Raw genomic sequence first — 25,601 nt, 5'->3', positions numbered from 1 at the left:
TGAGTGACCGCATCACAGTTCAGCCTGCTTCTGCCCTCACTCCCGACGTCCACACAACCATGCTTTCCAGCACGAGTTGATGGCTAGCGAAACATCAACAGAGCCCTTGATTTGAGTTGGTTCACCTCTCCCCTGAAGGTACTTACTGCCACATGACAGCATGGCGCTGTTGTAAAAATTGGAACACCACAGGTGTCAGTGTCATTAGGTAAAGAGGGCATTAAACATGCCTTTTATTAAATATCGTGGAGCTTTGAGGAAGCTCCATTGTATTGAGGCTAGTCCCAATAGTGATCTGATCTCGCCTTTGAAGGAATTAGATTTACGAAAGATAACAAGGGACAAACTGCAAACGCTGGAAATCTGAAATAAAGCAGAGAACACTGGGAGCACAAAGCAGGTCCATCAGCATCTGTAAAGACAAAAGACAAGTTAGGAAATTTCAGGTCTGTACCCTTTACCAGAACCGATGAACGGCACATACCCAAAGTGCCTTAACCTGCCTTTTCTTCTTACAGTTGCTGACTGACCTGCTGTAAGTTACCATCATTCTCTGTTTTTAAAAAGACCATTGAAAAGAAAGAAAGAACTTGTATTTATATAGTGCCTTTCACAACCACAGAATGTCCCAAAGTGCTTTACAGCCAATGAAGTACTTTAGAAGTGCAGTCACTGTTGTACTGTAGGCAATGCGGCAGCCAATTTGCGCGCAGTAAGCTCCCACAAACAGCAATGTGATAATGACCAGATAATCTGTTTTTAATGATGTTGGTTGAGGAATAAATATTGGCCAGGACACTGTCACATACCTCAGATTGCAGTTGCCGTGTTTTCGCACCCTTGAAAAAGTATCTGCAAGTCCCACTGAACCTGGAGCATGCTGTTCTCATCCATTCATCTCCTGAACCCTGGAGAAATTCCAGATATCTACATTGAGAATAAGTGCAGCTGCATGGGCTGGAATGTGTTCTCTCTTTATGATGATTGCAGGCGTTCACACCATTTCTACAAGTTGGACACAGGGCCCGTCCAAAATTTGTAGGATAAAATCCATGGGATAAACTGTTTTTATGCTGACACTGTAAGCATTATCAGAAATCATCATTCAGAAATGCATGATCTTACATAGGAAAGATATTCTGAGTCTCCACTGTTTACATAGGACTGTTTGGCTGAGCTCAATGTAGCTCCTGAATTGGCGCAATGTGCTACTTTCATGGTATGGTCAGGTCATTAAACAGTCAACGTGATCCTGCACTATTACACCTTTCTTTATCTGAATATCTCGCATGCCACAAGTCTCTTACAGGATCTGTGTTTTAATTTGGTGCGATTATAATTTTGAACCCTGGACTTGTGCGTGTGTGAGATTTTAAATACTTTTTAGTTTCTTATTTTACATATCTGGATAGAGTTCCAGGTGTGCAAGTGATGGATGAAAGAGCTTGAAATGTGTCAAGATCTTCAGATGTCTGATTAGATGGGGCCTGCTTCCTCAAAGCGACTGTACTTTCAGTGTTATAGAGAGACAAGAACTGTTCAATGTTCATTGATCAGAATTTTTACATTCAGAACATGGGGATGTGCAGGACCACAAAGGACCATTACCGTCCATTGGGCAAATCCTAAAGTATGAAAAATAGCAATCACTGCTCTCTGTTACTTTCCCTGCTAAATCTCTCACCAGTTTCCGATTGAATTTGCTGGCACTATCTGCCCACAGTTGGCATCCAGGGCTGTCATACAGGGGTAATAGTACCATCTTGCACAGAAAGCACTGAGTCTTTACCCTAGGAGAATTTGACAAGTACTGACAAAGAAAGAACTTATAGTGCCTTTCATGGCCTCCGGACGTCCCAAAGCACTTTACAGCCAACGAAGTATGTTTGAAGTGTAGTCACTTGTAATGTCAGAAATGTGACAGCCAATTTACACACAGCAAGGTCCCACAAACAGCAATGAAATAAATGACCAGATAATCCATTTTAGATGTTGGTTGAGGGATAAATGTTGGCCAGAACTCCCCTGCTCTTCTCTGAACAGTGCCATGGGACATTTTATGTCCGCCTGACAGGGCAAACGGGGTTTCAGTTTAACGTCTCATTCGAAAGACGCCACCCCCGACAGTGCAGCATTCCTTCTGTACTGCACTGGAGTGTCAGCCTGGATTATGCGCTCAAGTCTCTGGAGTGGGACTTGAACCCACGACCTTCTGACTCAGTGGTGAGAGTGATACCACTGAGCCAAGGCTGACACTGTACAAGTCAATCACATCCTTCTCTGTGAATGGTCAGAAATCATTCCTCCTTTGACCGAATCATTATCATCTTTCTTAAGAGACCCCTATCGGCCAGACCTTGTCTATAGTGAAGGTGAGAGCCTCTGAGTCTCTATACAGAGGGAGCTGCGTTCCTGCATGTAGGGAAAGGCAATGTTATGGTGTTGGACGTGTTAAGCACAGGTCATTGCTTCATAATGAGTTGTGAAATTGAACTAAATAAATGTGGCAATTGGGGGGCTGGCACAAGGGGCAAGAAGACCACAAAAGCTGCTAGATTGTTGTACACACCCGACCCGACCTGCCCTGCCCTACACATGACTTCAGTGCCACTCTACTTTGAAGTGGCCTAGAAAGCCACAACTACAGCAGTAATTTCAGCTTTGGCAGTGTCCCTCACGTCTCAAAGGCAAAACACAATCCTTTGCTACGGTGTAATTTTTTGTAAGGGGGTCTTTTTCCTGTTGCACTTTTTCTTCGGGCAATCGTTCCGCTGTGAGAACGGGTAAAACCTTCGGGTTTTTGGCATTTTAGTGTCAAGAATGAAATGTACGACATCATTCAAATCTGCCTTGAGCTTAGTCCTGCAGCTGTTTTCTTGGAGTTTTAAAAGAAAAATTAACATTTTTTTAATGTCAAAATCATTTAGTCGCAATAAGCAACAGTCAAGCATTCTAATTGGGCAAGGCTATGGGCATGAAACGCTTGTATTTTTGGAATAAATTCAGAAGATTGAACTCTCAGCCCTGAGCTCTTCAGCTCGTTCTTGTCCTGGTTTATTTATTGATGTCTGTCATGAACATTGCCGTTTGTTCTATGTTTGGACGAGAGACCTCAGGCTAATTAAAGGACTTGGCCGAACCTCTTGGTTAATTAGCTCCCTTATTCCAGGGTAAAGCATGCTGGAACGTTAATTATAACCATATTAATGTAAGCTGCGGGCAATATGTGTATGTTTAGCTATTTTTAAGCTTTTGGAAGCTGAGAGACTCTTACTTTCTAAAGGAGCAACTTTTTGTCCTCAAGTGATACTAAGGGGGTAAAAAAGCACAATGTTGGCCATTACAAAACACTGCAGTAAAGTATGGACAGACAGAATGGATCTCGGTTCACAGTATAGTCTAACTAAGTCACAGGATGTTATTGTGTGTTTATTTTGGCTGGGTGTGGTACTGAAAGGCTGCTCCAGGTCACAAAGGGGTTACTTAAATAATAACTTCCGTTTGTCACTGGTAAATTGACTTCAACACCAAACCAAGTTCGAAAATTGTTTGTTGCTAAGCAAAGTCCTGACAGAAGAGGACAGCCACTGTTGGAACTGTACTTTATAAATGAACGTCTGAGGTTTTAATTAGGCTTGTGAAAAATTGAAGAAGTTTCAGATCGGCTGCTGTAATGCTTTTCTTCTAATTTTCTCTCCTCCCTCCCCCCCCCCCCCCCCCACAATTCCCATTCCTGAAGGTGCTTGTACGTGGGGTTGGAGTCCCATGGAAATCTCCAGCCCTCTGGCACCTCCCCCCACCCCCCCCACCCCAAGTGGCCATTGTGTGAGACTGACTACACAGTGATCGCTGTCTGTCACTTGTCTTGTAAAACAATTCAGGCTGTCGGGGGTGACTATCAACTAACACTAATTCACCTCGTTATATATGAGAATAATTACTGATTGCAGGACCCAGATTTTGTGCTGTGATGATAACATTCAGTATAAACCATCAGGGGACAAGTAGCAGAATGGATAGCAAGCTGGGTACAAAACAGGGAAGAGAGTAGGGGCTAAAGGTAGTTACTCAGACTGGCAAAAGATGAGAAGTGTGTTCCACAAGGTTCAGTGCTGGGACCACTGTTGTTCACCATTTACATAAACGATTTGGACTCGGGAATCAGAAGTACAATTTCAAAATTTGCGGACGGCATCAAATTGGGAGGTGTAGTTAATACCGAGGAGGACTGCGACAAAATACAGGAAGACATTAACAAACTTGCAGAATGGACGTGTAATTGGAAAATGAATTTCAATATAGAAAAGTGTGAGGTATTATATTTTGGTAGAAAGAATAAGGAGGCCACATACCGTTTGGATAATAAGAGTCTAAATGGGGTAGAGGAGCAGAGGGATCTGGGGGTACGGATACACAAATTACTGAAAGTAGCGACGCAGGATGATAAGGCCATAAAAAGCAAACCAAGCACTGGGGTTCAATTCTAGAGGGATAGAATTGAAAAGCAGGGAAGTTATGTTAAACTTGTATAGAACCTTGGTTAGACCACACATGGAGTACTGTGAACAGTTCTGGTCTCCTTATTACAAAAAGGATATAGAGACACTGGAGAAGATGCAAAAAAGATTGACAAGGATGATACCAGAACTGAGAGGTTATCACTTTCAGGAAAGATTGAGCAGGCTGGGGCTCTTTTCTCCAGAAAAGAGAAGACTGAGGGGTGACCTGATAGAAGTCTTTAAGATTATGAAAGGGTTTGATAGGGTAGACGTAGAGAAGATGTTTTCACGTGTACGGGAGACCAGAGCTAGGGGCCATAAATATGATAGTTACTAATAAATCCAATCGGATATTCAGGAGTAACTTCTTTACCTAGAGAGTGGTTAAAATGTGGAACTTGCTACCGCAAGGAGTAGTTGAGGCAACTAGCATAGATGGATTTAAGGGGAAGCTAGATAAACACATGTGGGGGAAAGGAACAGAAGGATATGCTGATAGGGTTAGATGAAGCAGGGAAAGAGGAGGCTCGTGTGCAGCATAAACACCCGCATAGACCTGTTGGGCCGAATGGCCTGTTTCTGTGCTGTACATTCTACGTAATTGCGAGCACATTTGACAATGCTGAGCAGTGCAGTGTGAAGCTTAAACCACTGCATTAGGAAGGTATTTAAGTACAAATGTTAATTGTCAAGGTTGTGCATTGTGTGTTCTATTGTGGCACTTCTTTGCACCAATACTCTAACCTTCCCTCCCGACCACATTGACTCTTTGTTGGGTTCGGCTCGACCAGTGTCTGGCCCTCTCCTATACCTCGTCCAAGTACCAGTTTTCCTTTGTGAGCCTTGGTCGTGAGTGTTGACTGCAGAGCACATCACAGCCAAGCCCAAAGTTGTCCTCACCTGACATTCATGTACGCACACACTTGTAGTAGGGGGGTCACTGGATGGTACTCAGGAGCAGGCTGATTATTCCCCTCCATAGACTAAAGCGACTCAGGCCACTTCTAGTGCCAAGGCTGCTACCCTGTTTGAGATCAATTATGTCAGCACAGATCACAGAGTGCCACCTCGGACCTGTACATGATCTGTGATTGAATTGTAGGTGATTTATTCTAAAGAACAGTATGCTTTGTGATGGTGAGTGTTGTATTCTTCTCAGTCCTAGGTTGTTGTGTATCTATCGATAGGAGCTCATCATTTTACATAGATACTGTAAAAGATCAGTTGTTGCCTTTTATTCTTGTACAAAAGTTCTTTCCCCACTAGAGGGCGTGATCATGGGATGACTGGTAAACTAGGCTTGTTGATCTCTCATTCCCAGCCCATTCATTGAAAACAAGCTAGTTCTTAATAATCTACAGTAGTCAATATGGGCATGTTCTACGTGTTCATTAATGTCATGCAATGGTTTATTCAGCCGCATGATGTATTTATAAAACAATCACGATGGAGAATTTGAATCACATGATGGATGTTTATTCTTTGTAGCGAAGTGAAGTAACTACAGGGTACTTCACTGTCCTCCAACAGTGCATGAACTATAGTTGCTGCCGTGCTTCGAGTGCCATTACGTACAGTGTCCCTTTTCATTGTATTTGTCAATATTAAATAAGACGGGGTAGCGTTTGGCTAATGATGGATCATTCAACTTGTTAGAGGTATAGATTAATTAGGCATGGGCAACTGAACTTGAAAAATGATACTTCTATCAATATATAGAATTCAAATTATTTTTAATACTTGCTGAAAACATGACGTATTGAGTTTTAATATATCTGATCAGGATTTCAGATCAGTTGGTAAAAGGCTTTTGTAGTAATTAATTAAACGGCAGATAAGATGTGACAGGTTATTAGTCACGGAAAATGGATCAGAGTGTAAAACAGGCCTCATGAATTACTGCTTCTGTTATCACATCATGGACCACCGTTTCCTGTAACACAATCAGAAGGTCCAAGATAAATAGGGTTAACCGAGTTGAAACGAAAGAGTGTGAGAAAAGCTGCCTCTGACTTTCACAAGCGGGTTAATTAAGAGGATGGGAAATGTGGAGTGAAACTTCCCGTGAAGAGTCTCATTTACATTTAGAGTAGAGCGGACAGACTGGCTTGAATTATGCCTTCTGTTGAGTATTTGTACTTTCTCGTTCGTCCTTGTTTTGTTAGATGTTCATTGAGATTGATGAGCGATTAACTTCAGCCCAATCTGCTCTGCTGATTTAAGGTGTTGCCCCCTCCCACCTCCTTCTGAATAGGAAGCCACATCTTTCATCGAGATGTTCAGATGCAGAAAGAGTCGGCGACACACAAATCTAATACTTGTTTAGTCTTTTCTGAGAAGTCTTAAAAAAAAACACATTTTCTTCCAATCTTGCACGCACCCCCCCCCCCAACCCCCCCACCCCCCCTCCCCCGCCTATCCATCCCATCCCTGAAGGTGCTCGCACTGATATGAGTTGCAGCCCCATGGAATTCTCCAGCCCTCTAGTATCCCCCAAGTAGCCATTGCTCGTGTGCGAGATTACACAGTGAGCTTTGTAACTCTGCATGTCTGAATTTTCCAGTCGGAGTCATTGGACATTGATCAGGAGTGGAAAGCTTCGTTTATTATTCTTTTCCTTCCCTAGGCCAGGGGCACTGAGGCCAATCTTAGGCCCCTATTGCCACCCTGACTGAGATCAGCTAATTGGGGATCGTGAGTTAGGATTCTAATTATAATTTGCACAGTTGATTCCCTGTAGGTATTTGTTGTAAATAATCACAAACCTTTCCATGAAAAGGTTGGTGATGTCATCAGTGAGGTCGCCAGGATCAGATGTTTGGTTGTACCCAGCTCAGGTTGTCCAAAAACGGTGAATTTAAATTTGATAAAAAATGCCCAGGTTTTGATCCCATCTGGCTCATTGTTGGGAGGCAGGAAGATCAGTGGGAGCCACGGCTTGGGGTGGCTGTGGGCAGCTCTTATTGATCGACTGAAGGCCCAGGAGCATTCATTCTCAGCCTTACGTCCAGGCTCTCGTTATCCTATGTCTCTCGCCATGACTCTCAGTGGGTCCCTCAGCTCGTCTGCTCAGCCTTAGTGCCTTGACCTTCTTGGTTCCTTTTTATTCATTCTCAGAATGTGGCCATCACTAGCAAGGCCGACATTTATTGCCCGTCTCCATTTGCCCTGAGAAGGTGATGGTGGGCCTTCTTGAACCACTAAATTCTTTGCAGTGGTTTGATACAAACTGAGGGGCTTGTTTGGTCATTTCAGAAGATAGTTAAGAGTCAAGCACGTTGGTGTGGGGCTGGAGTCACATATAGGCCAGACCAGGTAAGGACGGCAGGTTTCACTTCCCTAAAGGACATCAGTGAGCCAGTTGGGTTTTATGACAATTCGACAGCTTCATGGTCACTTTTACTGATACCAGTTTTTTGTTTCCAGATTTTTTAATACTGAATTCAAATTCTCAAACTGCCATGGAGGGATTTGAACTCATGTTCTCTGGATTACTAGTTTAGTAACATAATCTTTACACTTCTGTGCCCCTCCTTTCCTCTCCTAACTAACTCAGGTGCTGACTTGGTTATTCCAAACCCCTCACTCCAGTACTTCCTTAATTATATCTCTGCAATCCCCTTACAAGGTTTTCAACATCTCTTTGCCCTCACTTCACTCCGACTGCAGCTTTTATAGTTTTCCCCCTCTCCCCTACATCAGAGACTTGAGAACATAATCTGTGCTAACACTTTGGTGCAGTACTGAGGGAGTACTGCACTGTCAGAGGTGCCGTCTTTCAGATGAAATGTTAAACCGAGATCCCATCTGCCATCTCAAGTGGCATATCGAGAGCTTACTGTTTGGTAGAAGTTTTACTGTTGCTTCTATAGTGACAGGGAGAATCAAGTGCGTTAGTTATGTGAGACACATGATGTATCTCCAAATGATCCTGGCCATGGCTGTGCAGAATGAGCTGAGCCAATAAAAGAAAAGGAAAGATCAAACTTGCATTTATGTAGCACCTTTCACAACTTTGCGATGCCCCAAAGAGCTTTACAACCAATAAAATACTTTTTGAAGTCTCGTTACCGTTGTAATGTAGGAAATGCAGCAGCCAATTGCCCACAGCAAGATCCCACAAACAGCCACGAGATACATGACCAGACAATGGACCAGACTTTCCTGTGAAAATAACGGCAAGGCTAACCGGGCTCACCGTTATTTCAGAGTAAATGGTAGAGCAACTTCCAGCGACTGCACATGTACAGTCAAACGCGGAAATCCGGAAGTTGCTCTACCAGATGCGATCCTTCTCCGTAAACTCCGCGAGAACATCTCACCAGCTGACTCATCGTTTAAATGAATGGAACGGCGTGAACTTCCTGCACTGACCTGATAGATACGAACTAATCTTGCCAAGAAAGGTACATCATGTCATTTCAGTCTACACACACTTTTAACGGCGTGGTAAGTCTTAATGACTTCAAATTTTAATTGTTGTTGGACATTTGAACAAAATAAAACTTTAGAAATTTGTATTTTTTCTTTCTGTCTTTTTTATCTCTGTCTCTTAATTCAGTCTTTCTTGCCCTCTCATTATTTCGCCTTCTATACCTGATTTGACATTGAATTCACTATTCCAACTTACACTTCCTGGTTCTGACTGCGCTGCTCATTAATGATGCTTCAATCCGATTGATTAAGGGATACACAGCTGCTTGCCCCGCTCACACAGGTCCCAGATGCCCGGGAGAGGGTGCCATGTTGGATTGAGGGCCCCGTGAGAGGAACTTGCTGGTGCAAAAGCTCATGAAAAGTCTATGGGCAAGTGCAAGTCTAACAAACAGTGGGTGCCTTTCGTTCCCTGCTCACAGGAATATCCGGCCCATTCTGTTTTGATGATGTTGGCTGAGGGGTAAATATTGGCCAGGGCACTGGAAGAACTCTCCTGCTCTTCTTCGAAATAGTGCCATGGGATCTTTTACGTCCACCTGAGAGGGCAGACAGGGTCTCAGTTTAATGTCTTACCCAAAAGACGGCATCTCCGACAGGGCAACATTCCCTCAGTACTGAAGTGGCAGCCTGGATTATATATAAATGTCGATTCAGGGAACGATTTCAAACAATGTCGAATGTTTGATCTCTTAGACTCATCACAGGGATCCAACTTTGCCTATTTAGTCAGCGCGTACCAGACCAATTGGGCCAAATGGCCTGTTTCTGTGCTGTAAATTCTATATAATTCCTCTTTATGACTTGGTTGTCTAGGATCAGTGAGGGAACCCAGGCCCGGAATTTCCTCTCCCAAGGGTTGGATTTATCTCCCACATTGGCGATCATTGATGGATTAAGTAGAGAATGTCCATGTTCTCGGACTGTAGCTCCACACTGCGATTTATCCCTTTGTGAACTAATCAGAGGAACCAGCGGCTCCTGCAGTTTAGTATCCCACTGAGTTCCATTGTGTGAGTCTGAGAAGTTTTGTGAATAGCTCATAAATACTCATTCTCTGTGGCACGCTCCCAGAAAGTCGTGTTCAGCACTTAATCCGCAGCTGGGAGCCTTTTTGATTTTTTTTTAGCGAGATCACGGTTTTGTGTATAACCTGCGTGTACAAAGAGCATTTTCAGAAAACCTTTGTGAATAGGATCTATAGTTGGCACTGATATTTTCCCATGTGCGTTAGTTTTAACAGATTCAGAATGCTTTACCTGTAAAGTACATTTAACTTGCTCTTCAGAAGAAAGCTGCTTTATTTTGTTCTTGGGATGTGGGCGACACAGGCAAGGCCGCGTTGATTGCCTGTCCCTGTTCGGCAAATGTTTTTATAACTGAGTGGCTTGTTTGTCATTTTCAGAGGGCATTGATTTTTTTACCACAATTCAGTAACTTTGGCGGTCATTTTTTCTCTCTGGTTCCAGCCAGACACTATCAGATTTATTGAAGTCAGTTTCCCAACTTGCCTTCGTGGAATTTGAACTCGTGACCTCTGGGTTGCTTTTCCAGTACCACAACCACTACGCTACATGTACCCAATTTACACTGGTTTGGGTCGGTTCTCTTCAGGCAGAAGCAACTATTCTAATGGCAGATTTACCTTGGCAACACCCATTTCCCACACCAGTCACTAACCCCGGGCACAGACGGTACTTGCTACTTGACATAGCACTGCAGTCGTAGGTTTTAAGCTGTGTTTGGTTTTTGATATTACAAAGGAAGATGTTTGAAGCTACATGGGAACATTTTAGTAACAGATCTCCTGGGAGCCCTATTTATGTGATCAGTGTGTCTGGATGCCAAAAAGTCCATTGAAATTCGAGGTTTAATTAAGTTATTGCTCATAACAGGAAGCATACTTCAAAATAAATTCAATATAAGCCGGCAGAACACTTCACTAGTTCTGAATAGCCTCATAAACCATATATGTTTTCTTATTACTGTACTGCAAAGTGCCCTGTTTATTCATTGAAGCTCAGACCAGCTCTTAGTGCTGTAACTATCTCTTCACATCAAAGGATTGCTGGTGAAACACCATCAACACCTTAGAGCTGCATCTGACAGAAACTGCAGGCTGTTTGCCAGATGAGATAACAAACTGTGACCATGTGTGACCACTGCCCCACTTCCCACAGTCTTCTGCCACTTTTAGCTTGTAACTTCATCCAGAGGTCAGTCCTCCTCATTAACCCTTGTGCGAGGCGAAAGATGAGCACGAACACAAAGTAAACTTCTGTGTCGGTGACACAAGACTTTGGCGGGCGCTTTGAAGGAAGCGAGACGTTCCCCAAAGTAAGTCACACCAGAGCACAGGCATCAAAGCTCGGCATCGAGGAGCCTTCCTGTTAGTGAAGTATGTCTTTCAGTCAGGCAGGCTTTTCAGAGACCTGAAGGTATCAGTTGGGAGTCTATTAAATACTTCCCTGAAGTCTTCCTCAAGCAGCTGCTGACAGACAAGTGAAAAACACGGTCCAATGTACTGTGAGCTGAAAAGGGTGAAAAGAGGAAAGCTTCAGGGGGAGGTCATTCTACGATAACCTTTCAGTCTGGAAGCAAACAGGTGCAGTGACCCACTGCCAGACTGAATACCTAAAGTGAGAGCAAGACTGTTGGATATATAAGTCGATAATTAAAGCTAGGCAAAGTGACATCCTACATCGTATAAATCAACACTGAATCATTCCACAACAGACTTGGGACATTCCAGGTACCTTACAATCTAATTTTACACAAGGATATAGTATCTGTCTTGGGTAGCTTTTCGCCTAAAGCAAGAGACAAGACATTGGAGATGCAATGCGAGGAGCAGTTATTGAGTAGGAATGAAGATCCTGCCTTTTCTGAGATATTTGGATGGTTCGACTTACTTGGCCCCATGTTTCACTTTCACAATGTGCAGACAAGTGCGGTTGTCCAAAGACCTGCAGGTCCCAATCCAGAGCGATACGTGCACCCCCCCCCCCTCACACACACACACCCCCTCCCCGACCTGCCTTTACCACCCCCAGTGCATTTCACTTTCTTGGAGGTGTGGGGCTGTGGTTGTTACGTCAAACCTGAGACAGCTGTGGCGTGAATGGAATTAACAAAGCAAACCAGGCACGTTGTTAATTGCAGTGAAAATTTCAAATACCAGGGGATCCAAGTTAAACATTGGGACGGTAGGAGGGAAGGCGGATGGAACTTTTTCACCCAGTATTTAGGAAGTAAGTTATCGAGGAAGGCCATTTTTGTGAACAGTAGAAATGGGTTGGATGGACCATTAGATGGGGGAGAAAGGGTATTGAAAGATATGGTATTGGTCTAATAAAAGAGATAGACATGTTAGCCTGAATGGCCTTTTACTGTTTCTAAGACTATTAGCCATGAAATACACCAAGTATAGGAACATAGGAACAGGAGTAGGCCATTCAGCCCCTCGTGCCTGCTCCGCCATTTGATAAGATCATGGCTGATCTGTGATCTAACTCCATATACCTGCCTTTGGCCCATATCCCTTAATACCTTTGGTTGCCAAAAAGCTATCTATCTCAGATTTAAATTTAGCAATTGAACTAGTATCAATTGCCGTTTGCGGAAGAGAGTTCCAAACTTCTACCACACTTTGTGTGTAGAAATGTTTTCTAATCTCACTCCTGAAAGGTCTGGCTCTAATTTTTAGACTGTGCCCCCTACTCCTAGAATCCCCAACCAGCGGAAATAGTTTCTCTCTATCCACCCTATCTGTTCCCCTTAATAGATTATAAACTTCGATCAGATCACCCCTTAATCTTCTAAACTCCAGAAAATACAACCCCAATTTGTGTAATCTCTCCTCGTAACTTAACCCTTGAAGTCCGGGTATCATTCTAGTAAACCTACGCTGCACTCACTCCAAGGCCAATATGTCCTTCCGAAGGTGCGGTGCCCAGAACTGCTCACAGTACTCCAGGTGCGGTCTAACCAGGGTTTTGTATAGCTGCAGCATAACTTCTGCCCCCTTGTACTCTAGTCCTCTAGATATAAAGGCCAGCATGCCATTAGCATTATTGATTATTTTCTGCACCTGTTCATGACACTTCAATGATCTATGTACATGAACCCCTAAGTCCCTTTGGACATCCACAGTTTTTAACTTTTTACCATTTAGAAAGTACCCTGTTCTATCCTTTTTTGATCCAAGGTGGATGACCTCACATTTGTCTACATTGAATTCCATTTGCCACAGTTTTGCACATTCACCTACTCTATCAATATCGCTTTGTAATTTTATGTTTTCATCTACACTGATTACAATGCCACCAATCTTTGTAAGGAATCTTACAACACCAGGTTATAGTCCAACAAATTTATTTTAAAATCACAAGCTTTCGGAGATTATCCCCTTCGTCAGATGAATGAGTGAAAAGGTTCTCAAATCGCATATCTTATACTAGGCTGGGACACCATCACACCAATCAAAAGGTGTCGTTGTTATTCAAACAGGCCAGTCACGGAGAACAGCACGTCCCAGTACACTGGATATACATTGTGTCAATTACACAGACAGGCAGAAAGAAACCCAAAATGGCAGAGAGAGAGAGAATATTAAAAAACATAATTTTTTTCCCCTTTTTGCTGGTGGGGTTACGTGTAGCGTGACATGAACCCAAGATCCCTGTTGAGGCCGGCCTCATGGGTGCGGAACCTGGCTATCAACTTCTGCTCGATGATTTTGCGTTGTCGTGTGTCTCGAAGGCCGCCTTGGAGAACGCTTACCCGAAGATCGGTGGCTGAATGTCCTTGACTGCTAAAGTGTTCCCCGACTGGGAGGGAACCCTCCTGTCTGGCGATTGTTCCTACAAAAACTCAGCACCCACGGACCAGTTGAACCAGGAACACTTCTCACCACGATGGACGTCTCGGCACTCTACACCAGTATCCCCCACAATGACGGCATCGCTGCAACAGCCTCAGTACTCAACACTAACAACAGCCAATCTCCAGACGCCATCCTACAACTCATCCGCTTCATCCTGGATCACAATGTCTTCACCTTCGATAACCAGTTCTTTACCCAAACACACGGAACAGCCATGGGGACCAAATTTGCACCCCAATATGCCAACATTTTCATGCACAAGTTCGAGCATGACTTCTTCACTGCACAGGACCTCCAACCAACGCTATACACCAGATACATCGACGACATTTTCTTCCTATGGACCCACGGCGAAGAATCACTGAAGAGACTACACGATAACATCAACAAGTTCCATCCCACCATCAAACTCACCATGGACTACTCCTCAGAATCGGTTTCTTTCTTGGACACACAAATCTCCATCAAAGACGGGCACCTCACTCTACCGCAAGCCCACGGACAACCTCACGATGCTCCACTTTTCCAGCTTCCACCCTAACCACGTCAAAGAGGCCATCCCCTATGGACAGGCCCTACGAATACATAGGATCTGCTCAGACGAGGAGGAACGCGAAGGACACCTACAGACGCTGAAAGACGCCCTCGTAAGAACGGGATATGACGCTCGACTTGTCGATCGACAGTTCCAACGGGCCACAGCGAAGAATCGCATAGACCTCCTCAGAAGACAAACACGGGACACAACCAACAGAGTACCCTTCGTCGTCCAGTACTTCCCTGGAGCGGAGAAACTACACCATGTTCTCCGCAGCCTTCAACATGTCATCGATGACGACGAACACCTCGCTAAGGCCATCCCCACGCCTCCACTACTCGCCTTTAAACAGCCACCCAACCTCAAACAGACCATCGTTCGCAGCAAATTACCCAGTTTTCAGGAGAACAGCATCCACGACACCACACAACCCTGCCACGGCAACCTCTGCAAGACATGCCAGATCATCGACACGGATACCACCATCACACGAGAGGACACCACCCACCAGGTACATGGTTCATACCCCTGTGACTCGGCCAACGTTGTCTACCTCATACGTTGCAGGAAAGGATGCCCCGGAGCATGGTACATTGGCGAGACCATGCAGACACTGCGACAACGGATGAACGGACACCGCGCAACAATCGCCAGACAGGAGGGTTCCCTCCCAGTCGGGGAACACTTTAGCAGTCAAGGACATTCAGCCACTGATCTTCGGGTAAGCGTTCTCCAAGGCGGCCTTCGAGACACACGACAACGCAAAATCGTCGAGCAGAAGTTGATAGCCAAGTTCCGCACCCATGAGGACGGCCTCAACCGGGATCTTGGGTTCATGTCACGCTACACGTAACCCCACCAGCAAAAAGGGGAAAAAAATTATGTTTTTTAATATTCTCTCTCTCTCTGCCATTTTGGGTTTCTTTCTGCCTGTCTGTGTAATTGACACAATGTATATCCAGTGTACTGGGACGTGCTGTTCTCCGTGACTGGCCTGTTTGAATAACAACGACACCTTTTGATTGGTATGATGCTGTCCCAGCACAGTATAAGATATGCGATTTGAGAACCTTTTCACTCATTCACCTGACGAAGGGGATAACCTCCGAAAGCTTGTGATTTTAAAATAAATTTGTTGGACTATAACCTGGTGTTGTAAGATTCCTTACATTTGTCCACCCCAGTCCATCACCGGCATCTCCACATCATGACCAATCTTTGTGTCATCGTATGAATGCAGCTGCGGAGTTACATTATGATCACTTGCAGTCCCCACATCTTTCAGACTTTCACTTTAGTTGAACTCTTTTGCTGGTTTTATTTGGCCTTTCATTCTTTCATTAAAAGCTTTTCCTTTCTAGTGGTCTGAAATAGTATGCTGTCACATGCCTTTCATTGAGGATTATATAAGTAAACTTGTGCTTCAAAACGATTAAAAATAAACCAGAAAACTCACTAATATAGGCCAGATTTCATTGGGTTGAACTCTACTTTGTCATTATAACACTTGGAACTTAAATAAATACTGTATTGCAGTTCAAAAGCTTAACTGCAATAATAGCAACTTAATGAAATGGTCCAGACGGAAGTGCAGGTGCCAGACTTGGTGGTCTGCAATGGGAAGATAGTAGTGTGGGGAGCTGCTCGCATTAAAGGATTTGGTCTTGGACCATTCTGTCCTTGTATATATCATGGGGAATCCCATAATATATACCCTGGGGAGTTCTGTCCTTGTGAGAGGGGGAATCCCATAATATATACCCTGGGGAGTTCTGTCCTTGAGAGAGGGGCGATCTTATGATATATACCCTGGGGAGTTCTGTCCTTGTGAGAGGGGGGATCTTATGATATATACCCTGGGAGTTCTGTCCTTGTGAGAGGGGTGATCTTATGATATTTACCCTGGGGAGTTCTGTCCTTGTGAGAGGGGTGATCTTATGATAAATACCCTGGGGAGTTCTGTCCTTGAGAGAGGGGCGATCTGATGATATATACCCTGGGGAGTTCTGTCCTTGAGAGAGGGGCGATCTTATGATATTTACCCTGGGGAGTTCTGTCCTTGAGAGAGGGGCGATCTTATGATATTTACCCTGGGGAGTTCTGTCCTTGAGAGAGGGGCGATCTTATGATATTTATCCTGGGGAGTTCTGTCCTTGAGAGAGGGGCGATCTTATGATAAATACCCTGGGGAGTTCTGTCCTTGAGAGAGGGGCGATCTTATGATATATACCCTGGGGAGTTCTGTCCTTGAGAGAGGGGCGATCTTATGATATTTACCCTGGGGAGTTCTGTCCTTGAGAGAGGGGTGATCTTATGATATTTACCCTGGGGAGTTCTGTCCTTGAGAGAGGGGCGATCTTATGCTGTATACCCTGGGGAGCTCTGTCGTTGAGAGAGGGGCGATCTTATGATAAATAGCTAGGGCATTTCATCCTTGTGAAAGTGGGGGGGGGGCGGAGAGAGTACCATGATATATGCCCAATTTATAAGTTCAAAGGAAGTAAGGAAAGTGTCTTTGTTACAATATAGCACCCATAGAAAGGCCTTTGTGGCTATATGTCCATGTATACACTGTGCACAAACATGTGACATCCATTGTCCATGCATATAAACTGCATTCAGACATGTTGTGAATTTGGTTAATTATTATCCCTTAATGGACATGACTTCAAATCAAGAATGCCTTACTTCCAGCTGTGGTACATTATGGTCAAAGGGTTCCTATTAATTGTTTCCCCTCCTCGACTGAAGCTGCTTACTCGTGGTGTATGACTCCATGGGCGCCAAACTGATACCTCGTCCAAGTGGCCATGCTTCACGCACGAGTCAAAACGCTGAGTATCGGCCAGCCAAGCGACTGTGCATGCCAAGCCCGATGTCTACCTTCCAGCAGGGAACTGGATTGTAACCAGTAACAGGTACCCGAGGGTGATCTTCACCCTCCATATACCAGGGTGTACTTTACCTTTACACCGCAAGAAAACCCAATCACACAATCATTCTTTTTCTTTCTTGGCCAATTCCTCTTCAATAAGAACTGGCACTTGTTTTAAATTGTAGAGCTATATTTGTTAATTTGTTTGAAGTTTTACAGTCATACTAAAATGCTTCTTTGCTCAACGTTTGATACTAAAACCCACCTCTTTGACCAAGCTTTTGGTCACCTGTTCTAATATCTCCTTCTCTGGCTCGGTCTCAATTTTTGTCTGATTGTGTGCTTGTGAAGCGCCTTGGGACATTTTACTCTTTTAAAGGCGCTCTATAAATGCAAGTTGTTGTTGTTGTGGGAAGCTACATGACACAAAGGGGGCAATTCTCTTAGACTGCCCTTCCGGCAGGGAGCCTTGCCCACAAGGAGCACGTATCAGAAGTGTGGACGCGCTGCCCACTATTTTCCGCATATCAGAAAATTGTGGACAGCTTGCAACCATATTTCTGTTGCGTGCTCCCAGTGAGTGAGACTCCCTTCTGGTAGTGCAAACTCATAAATTTACCACCACAGGATGTGCTGCCCTGGGAGACTTGGACCAGGAGGACTGAAAGCTGCTTTAAGTGGTGTGGCTCTTTGGTAAAGAAAGAAACATTTATATATTGAACGGTAAACAGATAAATGAACAGCATTAAATACAAACAGTAGATTTATAATAATTACAGGCTTTATTACTTTGCTCAGAATATCAGGCCCAACAGAGATGCTTCTCTTTGTGCTAAGCTTCACGATTAACCAGACCTCAGAGCACGTTTGCTGATTAGTTTTAGGTGTCAGCTCTCTGATCTGCCTCAAACCTTGATGCTTCAGACTAACTGCTGAGTGAAAGGACGTGAGTCTCAGAAATACCATTCAAAACCCTTTGAAGATGTACCAGAACAAAGGACATCAAAAATGTATCTCTAATAACTGCATTAGTGGTCGGCCATTCGTAGGCTTCAAAACGAGGGCAAATACCGCTGTCAATCAAACATATACTTCAAGACGCTCCTCGGGATACTGGTCTTTGAACTGAATGGCTTCACCAAAGAATCAAATTATTCTGTCCCACCTGATTGCTGCTGGAGCAATTCAAATGTCAACAGTTTGCAACATAGTATGAACCAGACTATCAGCCATAGAATTACCAAATATATATACAGGCTCAATCGATGTCCATATAGACAGTCTGAATATGCCCTGAATTGTTGTGTATCATAGAAGAACTATAGAGGTTTACAGCGCAGAAGGAGGCCATACAGCCCATCGTCTCTGTTAGAGTGAGCTGGACCCACTGCCCTGTGCTCTCCTCATAGCCTGTATCCTCCTCTACTTCAAATATTTGTGCAACTTTCTCTTAAAAAATGCGTTGGTCTGCTGTAGCTGCTCCCTGTGGCAAAGCAGTCTGTGGTCCTATAACCCTCTGTACAGACATTTCTCCTAACCTCTCTCCACATTCTTGTTAAATTGCTGACCCTTCATCACTGACTCTCCAGCCATAGGATATTGGCCCTTTTCTGTAAGTGAAACTGGGTTCTTAACAAAAATGTTTGAAGCCAAAAGTACATACATCGCAGACAAAAATGCTTCATTATTCTCAAACACGTTCAGCCGTGCTGGAAGATGATGAACCCATCACTTAACTGGACTTTCTTTGAACTCGCATACCGAAAAGTGGAGTTTGATATTTAACCAGAGGAAACAAATAGTACAGTGGAACAAAATATATCTTTGGCATCAATGAAGAGCACCTCTGTAGCGGGACGGGGTTGTGAGGGGAAGCTTGTGACTGGCAGGCTGGTGCATCATTTTATTTTTACATCTCGCCAAAGTCTGAAAGTAACTCCCTGACGGTGAGTGGAATTTTCCATTTTCTGTGCTGCTGGAATCGTGCGGTCATTGTCAAAACTCCCTCTTCTGTACCTACAGTGTAATTGGAAAACCACTGCTGCAGACACCATTGATGTACAAAATGACACATGGCTAATGACAGGTTGCACGGAGATGGTACATGTGTTATGAGTCAAGGAACATCTGTTTTCCAAATCGAATGCCTGAGCCACTTGAAAGTACTGGAATATAAAAAGATTTACTTAAAATGGACTCCCAGCACTTTATGCCGTGACCGGAATGTAGAAAGAACACAACTTGTGTTTTGTCGTGTTGCACTCAGTACCTCAAAGAGTAGACTGCTAGGCTCCCTAGGTGAAGGACTCAGAATTAGGAACATAGGAACAGGAGTAGGCCATTCAGCCCCTTGAACCTGTTCCGTCATTCAATTAAATCATGGCTGATCTGTACCTTAACTCCATCTACCCACCTTGATTCTGTAACCCTTAATACCCTTGCCTAACAAAAATTAAATTGTAGACTCAGTTATTTGGAGGCAGTTACCAGTTGGGTTTCAGATTTTCATTTTGGGCCTGCCTTAGAATACTGACACTCTCCACTTCTGAGGATGAAAAGAGGGAAAGAAAAATGACTAAGAGGAATTGCATTGACAATAAGCATAGTGCAAACTGTCTCATGGCCCCGTGCAAAAAAACCACAGCGCTGGACGATATTTCAGACGGGTGTCAAAGCTCCCACGGCACTCTTTGAAGAAGCACAGGGAGTTTTCTCAGTGTCCTGGTCAACATTCGTCCCTGGATCAACACTACCAAAACAGATGAATTTGCCCCCATTCGTTTTCTGTTTGCAGCATCTTGCTGTGTGGAAATTAGCTGCTGCGTTTGCTACTTAATTAGTGTCCTTTGTGTTAAGCTTTGAGGTGTTTCTCCAAGATGTTATAAGGCAGCAGATAAATATGGGTCTTTGTTTCTTCCTTTAGAAGGTGGAAATAATGAGAGAGAAAACTAACTCTTTGATGAGGACATTGTATGTTTGGTGCTCTACTTCAACACATTGTGCATTCACCATTGAATTCTGGATGATGAGATAAAATTCTCCTCATTCGGACTGTTATAGAGAGTTTCTCTAGTGTTAACCCAGACCTCACTGAGCTTGGGTGCACAGTTCAGAATTACCCAAAACTGTTACAGATTGGCACTGAGTTGGCTTAGGTGCTAAAGAATGATCATCACAATGGAAAACTTCATACTGGTGCAATATGGATGCACTTGTGAAGTTGGGGATTGAGGTACATTGTTGGCCCACTGGGTCCAATAAATGAAATGTGCTGATGAAGTGATGCTGACATGTGAAACAATGTTCTGTTCCTCACATCAATGAACACAAATTCAGCAAAAAGTAATTTCTAAACATAGTCTATCTCAGTGGTTTTCACTCCCAAGTGCAAACATTGACGATAGACTCCTTGCTGACACACTCCCAAGGACCACCTGCAAATACCGATGCATTCCTGGGAAATACTCTACAAATATTAACTGCCGGGACCAAACTTCCAGAAGACTGTTAATTGCCCAAAGAAAAATAGTGCTATCATTGAAGAAAACATTTTTATTCGTATATAACAACAGAAATAACGTGGTGGTAAATCAATATACAGAGAAAATATAGATGACAGACGGGCAGAGATTTGGCCGTGCGGACTGCTCTTGAAGCCCTTTGGACCCTCTGGAGTCCAGGCATCTCAGTTTGAGCTTTTCGGCCCGCTCTGCTAACCTGTTAGAGTGCAGCAAAGGAGTCTTTTTGATATTATTATGATTATTCTTCGGTTACAACACACTGGCATACTTTACATTCACAGTATACATGGTACATGGTGCAGTACAGCTGGTACAGTGAGTGATCTTTATTGAGTGGCTGGGCTAAATAGCTTTTTTCTGTAGTTGTCATTCCACATGCAGGTGAAAATGAAGAGAATTAGAATATAGGATGTATTAACTCTACTGAACGAGAACATTAGATGGATGCATCATTCTGACAGACCTAAAAGAACCACCAGCAGGGCAACTACTCTGAATAACTAAAAAGTAATTCAAGAGATGAATGATATGATTAAGGAGAACAGATTTGGCACAAAAGGAATTCGGACATCACTAATGTGTCTGCGGTGTTTGTGGTCACTTTGTGTGGCGTTGAATTGAAAGCTCAGGATTTCCTTCATCTCTAAAGGTTTTAGTGATAGTCAAAGAATGTTTCAGTCTTCCGAACTTAAGGAATGACAATTGATGAATTTTTGTATCAAGGATCTGACGGATTTTGAGGTTGCCTATGGTAAGAGGTACAACAGTCAGGTAGTGTCATCGAGTACCAGGAACCTTTGTTCCAGTCTGAGGTCCTTTTAAAGGTCACTCACACAGTTGCAGTTATATGGCATAATAGTAACTGTAGCAGGAGTAGAATATTTGGGGCGTCATTCATTTTATGATGAAGTTCAAGATGAACTATGACAGAGTAAATATTTGTAAAACGGAGCATTTATTCTGCTGTGTTTCTTTGCATCAGTTTCATTTCTCGATTTTGTAGCTCATTTTTAAAAATCCTTCTTTTCCTTCTTAAAGTTAGGAAGGGAATAATTTCAAGTTATAAACCTCTTTAAGGAACACACATCATATTGTTTCATATCAATCCACCTATTACCATGGAATCATAGCTATTTCAGTATGGGGAGAAGCTAGTCTCCCTTTTCTGCCTGTGCCAGCCACATGAGATCGATCTACTCTAATCCCACATCCCTGATCTTTCCCTGTACTCTACACTTCGGCCTGATTTTATCCTACCATAACCTATTTACTGTCAATGCATTATATAAAAAAAAGACTTGCATTTACAGTGTGGCTTATCACATCTCTTGGGAAATGTCTCAACATTTTGCACACAGTGAGTGACTTTGAAGTGCAGTTGTAATGTAGGCAAATGCTTGTTGCCATTTTGCACACAGCAAGATCCCACAAATAGCAATGAGATGGAGAAGCAGTTAACCTGTTTTTGGTGGTGACGCTAGAACAAAGGAGCTTGGCCAGGACGTTGCGAAATGATGGGAGAAATTCTTTGCCCGTGGTTGCTTACCAGACTTGGCTGGCATATCTGAGTTGGTGCTGATCAGAGGAGGGGCTCCATGCTGCATAGAAAGAGCGGATATTAGAGGGCAAACCTTGTGCATTTGCTAGTATCCAGTAGATCAGGGTACAAGTTGTCAACTATCCTTTGTGATGTGATGTGCTGTGGGTGGGGGGTAAAAGAAATGATTGCGTAACGTTAGACTTTTGTGCCAAATCTGTTCTCCTTAATCAGATCATTCATCTCTTGAATTACTTTTTAGTTATTCAGAGTAGTCGCCCTGCTGGTGGTTCTTTTAGGTCTGTCAGAATGATGCATCCATCTAATGTCCTCGTTCAGTAGAGTTAATACATCCTATATTCTAATTCTCTTCATTTTCACCTGCATGTGGAATGACAACTACAGAAAAAAGCTATCTAGCCCAGCCACTCAATAAAGATCACTCACTTTAACAATGTACCAGCTGTACTACACCATGTACCATGTATACTGTGAATGTAAAATATGTCAGTGTGTTGTAACCAAAGAATAATCACAATAATATCAAAATATGTCGATTTACTGACACGGCAGCAGTGAAAGCTGGCAACTGAATTGAACCTATGACATTAGAAACTTGATAATTCACTTGTCATTTGTGCTCATGAATTTCTACGCACTGCTCATTGGTGGCTGCTCTTTATCTTATTGTCCATGTAATTAGATTTGAGTCGTGTTGTGGCTGCTTAAAGTCAGAATTCAGCCTGGTGAATTAGGAATAACTATAAATGGGCTCCACTGGAGTACTAGTGTGCAGTGGTCGCAAGTGGGAGTATTGCACATGTGGTTCTTGATGGAACACTTCTTTCCTATGGATAGTTAATGATTACTTTGTGCTAGATGTCTGTTGCTTGTTAAATGTAGACTGTGATTAGCTGTTGGATGCGTCAATAAAAATTGATGAGATTGGGACGTTTTACTACGCTATATAAATGCAAGGCGGAGTTGTCGTTGTTGCATGTGAACAGCGCAACAGAAATGCAAGTTATTAATGCTGAGAAACAAAAGTGTGTTGCCGCTGAGTTTTGTCCATCGTCCAGCCAGTGTGAATAGTTGAATTCATGGTTAGCAGAGGCTAGTTAATTAACAACAACAACTTGCATTTATATAGCATCTTTAATGCAGTAAAACATCCCAAGGCACTTCACAGGAGCAATTATCAAACAAAATTTGACACCGAGCCACATAAGGAGATATTAGGACAGGTGATCAGAAGCTTCGTCAAGGAGGTAGGTTTTATGGAGCATCTTAAAGGAGGAGAGAGAGGTAGAGAGGCGGAGAGGTTTAGGGTGGGAATTCCAGAGTTTAGGGTCTAGGCAGCTGAAGGCACGGCCGCCAATGGTGGAGCGATTAAAATCGGTGATGCGCAAGAGGCCAGAATTGGAGGAGTGCAGAGATCTCGGAGGGTTGTAGGGCTGGAGGAGATTACAGAGATAGGGAGGAGCAAGGCCGTGAAGGGATTTGAAAACAACAATCAGAATTTTAAAGTCCAGGAGTTGCCAGACCAGGAGCCAATTAGGTCAGCAAGCACAGGGGTAATGGGTAAATGGGACTTGGTGTGAGTTGGATACGGGCAGCAGAGTTTTGGATGAGCTCAAGTTTACAAAGGGTGGAAGATGGGAGGCCGGCCAGCAGTGCATGGAATAGTTGAGTCTAGAGGTAATAAAGGCATGGATAAGAGTTTCAGCAGCAGATGAGCTGAGGCAGGGGTGGAGACGGGTGATCTTACTGAGGCATAGGTGGACTTGGTGATGGTGTGGATATGTGGTCAGAAGCTCATCTCGAGGTCAAATAGGACGCCAAGGTTGCGAACGGCCTGGTTCAGCCTCAGATAGTGGCCAGGGAGAGGGATGGAGTCGGTGGCTAGGGAACGGAGTGTATAACAGGGACCAAAGACAATGGTTTCGGTCTTTCCAATATCTAGTTAATTAAGAGACTAGTCAATTAAGTGTTTATGGTGTTGTTGCTGGGCTTATTAGCATATTGGTACCAGTACATTTGCATACTTCTGCTCCTAATTAATTACCTTAGATTGTTTCCACCATCAGTACTTCACCTTAATGTTATATATCTCAAAATACACTCTTCAGATACAATGCAAGTTTAAAAAGACACAATCTGGAGAACTAACACCTGGATGTTTTCACAGTTCAAGTGGACCTGTATGAAAATTTCACGCTCCCACCAATTCACGTCATCGAAATCCCAATGGGAAAGAAAAGCTGTCACAGTGTGGCTTCATGAAAATTTCACTCACCTGCCATTGCGCTTAACTGAGATCCCGGTGACCATACTGAGATAGATGGTTATTACGGGCGGGCATGCATAGAATCATACAGCACAGAAGGAGGCCATTCGGCCCATTGTGCCTGTGCCAAACTTGTTACAAAAAAATGGGAATGCGTCAGCTCTGAAATCGAGTGCGTGTTATGGGCAGATATCTTTTATATTGCTGTGTCACAGACATGTTCAGGGCTCAGGTATAAGGAGCTTCCTGCAGTACAATACTCTGCACACTTGAATCTTTGCTTAGACTAGGGAAGAATAATACAATTAGAACAATCACAGCTTGGTTACCACCTTATATCAAGTAGGCTGATAGCGGGAGTTGAACCTTTCCATGGCTTTGATGGATCTTCTCCATCCCTGTGACCCAGCATGCACCTCTGCTCTTCGGTTCTGTCGTTCCCCTCCACTCCACCCTCCACACCCCTGCACTCAGGAACTTTCCCCTTAAACCTCTTTACCTTGTTACCTCTCTCCTGCTTTCAAAAAGCTTCCTCTTCGATTCTGCCTTTGGCCACCTCCCTAACTCTTCTCTCCTCCTTCTGTTTGGTGTCCATTGCTTCTCCTGTAAAGCACCTTGGGACCTTTCATTACATGAATGGCATTATATAAAGGTAAGTTTTGATTAAACAGATGTCACCTTTAGAACTCTCAATGCAGTCTGTACCATAATTAAGCTCACAATTATTTGCTGTACATTGAATTTTACTTTGTTTGTCAGTTCTGACAATTTAGTACCCTTGTTTGTATCAGCTCACCATCCATTGAATGCTTCAGTCGGAAGTTCTCAAAATTGAACTGCAACATGCAGCGTAATCAAAAAGTTTCTCTCATTTGTTGAGTGTTGGGACTTTATGTTGTTTGCAGCAACCCTTACTATGAGCTTCAGCAGTATTTAGCAACCAATTGGAAGAATATTTATTGACAGCGTTTCCTGCACTGGAAGCTGCAATGTTTGCTTAGTCACCCACACGTCATTTGTACCTT

General features: G+C 43.5%; 1 protein-coding gene across 1 annotated transcript in view; it reads left to right on the top strand.

Annotated features, from left to right (window-relative positions):
* cntn1b (contactin 1b) overlaps window positions 1–25,601 on the top strand; it is a 373,705-nt gene that overhangs the window by 148,147 nt on the left and 199,957 nt on the right. The window lies entirely within an intron of this gene.

The sequence above is a fragment of the Heptranchias perlo genome, chromosome 18 (assembly GCF_035084215.1).
Source record: "Heptranchias perlo isolate sHepPer1 chromosome 18, sHepPer1.hap1, whole genome shotgun sequence".
Taxonomy (NCBI): Eukaryota; Metazoa; Chordata; class Chondrichthyes; order Hexanchiformes; family Hexanchidae; genus Heptranchias; species Heptranchias perlo.
This window is presented reverse-complemented; position numbering and strand designations above follow the sequence as displayed.